Genomic DNA, 6,707 nt, shown 5'->3' with positions numbered 1-6,707 from the left:
CAAATGTCAAATGAGTAGTTTCAGACCTTAATTTTCTATTGTATTTGTACAGACATCCTTTGGTAGGAACAAAGGTTTAGGTTTTGTGCCTTAAATAGATTGCAACCTTTATTTATTTTTGATTTGACATTTGTTTCATAGTTGGTATGCTAGAGAAGGAGAAATATGGAATACGACTCTCCTTTGTTAATGACTGATTACATGATTAAGTTGTTTAATTGATGTCAGTATTAGTTTTCACACTTGTCTCCCTATTTTATGGGGTTGTTTTGGGGGCTGCTTGTTAAATATTTTGAATATGTACAGTTCTGGCTTTTTTTACAATGTCTTGTGTAGTCAGCCTTGAGAACAGATTAACCCACATGTATACATTCATGTATAGCACTGCTACATATTTTTAGTTTGAATTGTTCACGAGCTTCTCACACAGGTTTTTGCAAATTTTTACCCAAAACATCACAGCTGTTTCTGAGGCTTGGAAAAAAAAGTTGCTCATCTTAAAAAATTCTGGCAACCTCTGTTGTTAATATGAAGCAATGCAGTCTAATTCCTTGAATAATATGAACTCAAACTTCCGGAAGAATTGGTTTTATGGAAAAATAAGACATATTCTAACATCACTGCAAAAAGCATCATAATACATATTCTCCAGTAAAGGCTAATTCTAGTATTTCCTGGCTTCCACTTCTTGATTTTGAAAGCTTAATATCACACGCCTGAAAGTATGTGCAAGTGTTGCCTGCCCAGGTTTACTTACTAATGTAGGGGATATTCATGAAACTGCATCATTCAGTCTCTGACTCATACTGAATATACTACCATAATGTATACTGCTACAATATGATTAGAAGTAGTGATGGTATGGTGGAGAAAATAGCAAGAACTAAGGAGTGAGCTCACAAAAAGTGAATACTGCAAGAGATTTAAAAGGCTGAAGGTGATCACTTTCCTTTGATAAATGAAGGTCAAACTGCCTGTACCACTATTAATGTAATGGCTTCTCTGTGTGATGTCAAGTCTTTACTCTTGCTGAGGTGCACACTTTTGAAGAAAAAGCTTAGATGTAACACTGCTCCACCTCCAAATTTAAATGGAAACACTAATGATACTGTCCACAGAGCTTGCAGAGTGCCCCTGAAAGCACTAAGCATGAGAGTTTTATATTGTATCCTGTTGGATCTCCAAGCCTTCTCAAAGTTAACAACTAATTTCAGGTATTTACTGATAATTCAAGGTCTGCTGAACAAGCCCTTCAAGCTTACTTGCAAAAACCTTTCAAATTTACTGAGGTTCATGATGCAGATCAGATTTGAAAATAATAAATAAATTAATAAAATCCCACCAGATGCCACTGAGACACCAAATGCTGAAAATATAAACTGGTCTGAGCCTGAAATTCATTAAACTGCTGCGCATCTGAGCCAGTCTGCAGAGGGTGATTACTTTGCATGGCTACAAACAGTTCTGGGCATGCCTCAGTTTATGCCCAGGTGGATAGTCTCCCATTTTTTATGTTGGTACTCATGTGCGTGCAATTGGGAATGTTCTTAGTGTATATTGATGACTAGATAATCCAGTGACTGAGGAAAAGTTGAGAAAAAAGCTATTTAAAACCTACTGTGGTTTTTCTCTTTTTTTTCTTTTTTTTTTTTCTTTTTTTTTTTTTGGCAGAAAGCATGATATGTATAAAAAATAAAAATTAGTAATTCTCTTCTGACTACAACACAGAAGTAGTGCTGTACTCAGAACAGAATATTGTGCCTTATATTCCAGTCTGAGATTAGACCAAATTTATTTCACAGGTAATAAGTAAGCTAAGTACATCAGTCTTTTGCAGTTGAGAGGCTATGAACCTTAGCACTTCCTGTGTAAGAAATCTGTTGTGGATTATATTCTCTGAGGACCTGAAGAAATAATTCATTGCAAATACTCTCTTGAATGTTTCTTCATCATGAGCAGACCCTGACTCAGTCACACGTAACAATCCATGAAGTCATTTCACTATCAAAGTATTAATTTTAATTGGAAACTGAGAAGTTTTGTAGTAGACAACGCATTTGAGAAAGAGACATGAACAGAAGTTTAATGTGTTGTAGCCCATCATCTTTGTGAGTGATATCACAGTTAGAATATTATAGTTTGTCACACTTATTTGGGATGCATAAGAATAGATAAACAAAGATGAGAGGTAAACAGCTCAGTAAAAGCAAACAGTTGATGGGTGAGGCTGCTGAAGCCAACGGGAATGTTGTGGTAACTTAGGTTTAAAATGCTGAATAAGTTGTTGTAAGACTCTTAGACTACATCCAGAAGAAAAATTAGCAGAGATTTCGTTAACTGGCTCAACTCATGTGGGCAAGAAAGGGTCAATAGCACCAAGAGTCTGCTGTACTTTGCCTATGTAGTGTAACAGGCTTTTATTAAAAAAAAAGTCTTTGCAAATGAATGTGTTAACCCTATTTGTCCTTTTTCTGCCCCTCCACCCTCAAAAAACCTTGTTTCTTGTATTCCAATATAATGGGGAAGATAGAGCCAAGATGGACTTGTCAGGGGTTGAAGTTGACTTTCTCACCCAGACCTGTCTCTCCAAATCGTCTCATTTTTCTGATTACATCTGGGCTCAATAGTAACCAAAAAGCAACCCTTTAAAAACAGCTGTGGAGATGGTCAAAACTGTTCTTACATTGTCAGGTGGTGAAATTAAAATAAATAAAACCATAGGTTTTTTTCCCTCTTCTCTGCTTTTCCTTGATTTATCTATTTTTTGTATCTGAAAGAGTTTTTGTCTCAACTTTAAATCCATTAATTGGAATCAAAGAAAATTTACTTTCAGAACACAGCTGGAAAACTATTTCTTTTTACTGCTCAGTTTGCCATAGGTTTATTGAACAAATCTGCTTTGAGAGACAGATCAGATTAGAAAGGGGAGGAGGCTTTTCAGACTCTAAAATTTGCACCTGGGATTTTAACTATATTAGAGCTGCAGTTAAAGGATTTGTTACTAAATATGGGACTTCTTATGGAAAGTTTTATGCTCTATTATTGTTAATTTATTACTTGAGCTCTTGACAAAATTAATAATCTCTGCTTCTCAACAATGTATTTCTCTGTTTAAAAATGGTGGAGTACATGTCATAAGGGAGGAAGAGGATATTAATGTATTCAGTAATGATGTGAAAGTATGGATTTGGTGAGCAGTCTAGAATCAAGACCAAACGCTTTCTCTAATGAAGCAACTGTTGCTCATACATATTAGATGTCCAGACTAGACACTTGTAATACTGACTAAGGTAAGCCTGGAAACACTTCACTGCTGGTTTTGCACTGGGATATTTTTTCTGTGAAAGCCACATTGTTTCTCTCAGTACTTTATTCTGCCTGTCTCTGCTCAGGTATATTTATGTTCCCTACTTATGCCTCCATAGAGCAGGCAGTTTGTTAGGTGTGCAAATATGAAAATTGTTTTAAAGATGCAGAATGCAGCTACCTACTACTTAGCTACAACAAGTAAGACAATATAATGTTCACAGAGGGGATGTGTCTGATGCAGCACTGGCACCTGCTGCAACATGTGCAGTCCTTAGAAAAGAGAATTAGGCAATTGCTCTACACTGCTATTGGGTTTCTGCGTTGTTCTGGGGTTTTAGAGCAAAACATGTCATACTAAGCTGAGAAGCTTCCTCAGATCTGTATTTTGATCCTTGCTAAGCTAAATATATTGAGGTTATGTTCAGGTGTGTGTTTTCAGTCACACTGATCAGGAGGTTTCCTGCAGCACAGAGAATGGTTGGCAGGGACCCCTTGCTTGGAGTGTTTTGTGCATCTGGAATAAGTCCAAGTCTGAGTGAGTCATGGCTGAGACCTAGCAGAGTTTTCCTGGCTCAATCAATCTCTCTAGAGGTTACAGTTGCAAGTGCACTAGTACTTCAGCTGTTCTATGTTTGTTTTCTGTCCTACTTGTCTTTATAACACTGCATTTTGTATTGAAAATGTGCTGTCCAAACTAGTTCAATCTTTCTGAACATGCTGATGATGATAGCGCAAGAGAATGAGGGAAATTAGAGACCACTTCCCCCCTAGTCACCCTAACTTATAACACTAAGGAAATCGTAGGGTGAAACATAGCTGCTGCTCCCAGTTGGCATGCCCAGAATCTACTCAGTGGTTGCTCACCAGGTAACCCTGCAACTTTGGCATATGCTAAGAGAAATGGAATGGAGCTGGGTGAAAGGAAGGCCCTGCGGCCAGGCTCTGCTACACTCCCTGCAGGAGTGGGAGCTTGAAGGCACTATGTACCGATAAACCACGCAGCAGCTGCCAAACAAGGAAATTATATTTGTATTTGTAAAAACGAAGCGAGAGGATTTTAAACATGTCAGTAACAAAATATGCATGACTAGAGTCACTCAAGGTCCACAGACATATAGCTAAAAAGTTTAAACCTATGTTACTATGGAGAAGCCTGGAGAGATAGAGGGCCTCCTACAAAGTCAAGTTGAACAACACTTACGAACAAAGAACTGATAGTGGGAGAGGAGACTTTACCCTTGTGTAAGTGGATTAAGAAATAGCTGATGTAACTCTGCTCAGGAAAGACTATCCTTGAAGCCTGGCACTGCACATGAACATCATCAACACACAGCTTTGCTAGTCAACAAAACACAACTAGGGTGTCCTTGCAATGAAAATGATGTAACCATATGCAAATTTACTGACCACTCTGTACATTGGTGAGAAGGTTACGGGAGATTACTATCCTGAATCAAATGGTATAAATATGTAAAACTGGGAAAGGGAAAGGGAAAGTAGGGGAGACTCCACAATAACTTCTGGGATCAGTTGACAGGCTGAACCTGCTTTCTCTCCCATAGGGACACCTATTGGGTAAGAACTTCATCTCATGCACACGTAATAACTACCTCATGGTACTTGCTCTTAGTGATTATATTCTGATTGTATATCACTTCAAGGTTGTTTTTGCAGACAGTCTCTATCACTGGCAATCTCTGAACCTTAATTTGTCATGATTTTATATTAATAGTGAGCATTATTCCATAAACTGTTAGTGTTAGTTGTTTGTGGGCGCTAGCAGTTGCTGGCAGTGGATAATATTTTCAAATAAAGTGGACAGACCTGTTGAGGGGTCTCCCTTATGCTGCTGGAGCCCTTTCCTGAGCAAGTCAGTCGAATCTCCTTCCGATCCAGCAGGACTGCCCGGTGAATGGTCCCAATACCAGGATGCTGATAGACTGGTTGGACACAAAGTTTTCATATTTCCTGGGTAGTTGATAGACAAATCAAATACTAGGGGTCTCTTTCAAATGACCAATAATTATAGACGGGTATGGAAATGAACGCTTCACCAACGAATTCATTTGCCCACTAGGGGACACTGGGACATTACACTTTTATTCAAATGCAGAACATTTCACAAACTGAAGATGGAAAAATCCTCTTGTTCTTGCTCTAAAATAAAATAAAAATCATGCATATCTAATTTCTAATCCATGCAGAATGATGTGTAATATGTTCTAAAAAGTTTAATGAGTGGCAAACTTCTGGGTATGAATGCTCAATCTAAGACATTTTAGCAAGTAGTTCAAATTGGTCCATGATATTACAGGTTTTGAACTGCAAAGATAATGGATCATATTTTTGGCATTTCCCACTCATTAAAAACTGTGTCAGAATGATGAATTAATATTTGGGCATTTTCTGTCCTTGCTATAATCTTTGTTAAAGGAATGAGGTATTGGAATTATAATGCCTTTTGTACTACATGAATAATGAGGGCAGCCTTTAGAACTTTGACATCCTTAGAAGGAGGTTTTTTTCATGGTGATTAGGCAGCCTGCTATTTTGCCCCCTGTACAAGGGAACAACACCAAATAAAAACATTTGTGTAAAAGTAGAAGCTAAGTTTATGGTGATAAACTAATATGAATAAAAGTATTCGTGAGTAGTGACTAATGGTGAGTAGTCTATGTAAAAATCCTCATGTATTTTCCATTAGTATATTATATTTCACAGATATATGGTTACTGTCTTTTTCTCTTGTTGACTTTACTAGAAACAATCCTGTAATTTATGTAGCTGGGCTGTGAACTGAGCTGTGATTTCAATCAGGGAAGAAGAAGCCCTCCTGTGTTTCAAGAGAGACTCTGTTGCACTATTTCACTTCCTTCCTTGGCAGGTCCTAAATATGGACTTGGAGATTTGAACATTTGTTCTACTTCTTAGCTCCTCTCATGTGGGGTGCTGTAATGTATTACAGTTATGGGATACAGGCAAATCATGAAAAGAGCTTGTGACTTCAAAATATCTCTCCAAACAAGTGTTTATGAAGATGAAGCACAATCTACACATTCTTAAAAGGACAATCTAGATCGCAACCTGAGAGTCTAATCAATGAACTTAACCTGTTTTGTTACCAGATTTTCCATGGGGTTTTTTCAGTTTATGAGCAGAAAATGCATGATGAGTATTTTCTGAATCATTCTTTACTTACAGCTTTTCCAGAATGACATACATTTGTACACACATGTAGATATATACACATACATATCTACACTTCATTTAATAGTTATAAGTGATATATATGGCACAACTCATGATAGGGCCTAGATTATTATTATTTCAGCCTAGTTCTAAATTTGAAATTCTGTGTAAAATTCAGACACAAGATACTATAAGTCTGAGAATCCCTG

The sequence above is a fragment of the Neopsephotus bourkii genome, unplaced genomic scaffold (assembly GCF_033783945.1).
Source record: "Neopsephotus bourkii isolate Nb327-2 ecotype Australia unplaced genomic scaffold, CSIRO-AGI_Nbou_v1 NB_1607, whole genome shotgun sequence".
Lineage (NCBI taxonomy): Eukaryota > Metazoa > Chordata > Aves > Psittaciformes > Psittacidae > Neopsephotus > Neopsephotus bourkii.
This window is presented reverse-complemented; position numbering follows the sequence as displayed.